The sequence below is a fragment of the Macrobrachium nipponense genome, chromosome 15 (assembly GCF_015104395.2).
Source record: "Macrobrachium nipponense isolate FS-2020 chromosome 15, ASM1510439v2, whole genome shotgun sequence".
In the NCBI taxonomy this organism is placed as follows: Eukaryota; Metazoa; Arthropoda; class Malacostraca; order Decapoda; family Palaemonidae; genus Macrobrachium; species Macrobrachium nipponense.
The window spans coordinates 64,098,482-64,098,717 of NC_087208.1; positions in this window are offsets into that span (position 1 = coordinate 64,098,482).

Sequence of the window (236 nt, forward strand, 5' to 3'; positions counted from 1 at the left end):
AAACCACCTTTGTCGAAAGTTCCGAAGGAACTATCGGCGAAGTACAAGGACCCTGTGCTGAGAGAGACACTTCTTCAGATGGTGATAGCGATGAAAGACAAGGAAGCAATAGAGGAGGTTCAGGATCCTTCCTCCCCGGGGTTTTACAACCGCCTATTTTTAGTACCAAAGGCATCGGGGGATGGAGACCAGTCTTGGATGTGAGCATCCTGAATCGTTATGTAGAAAAGAAAAAG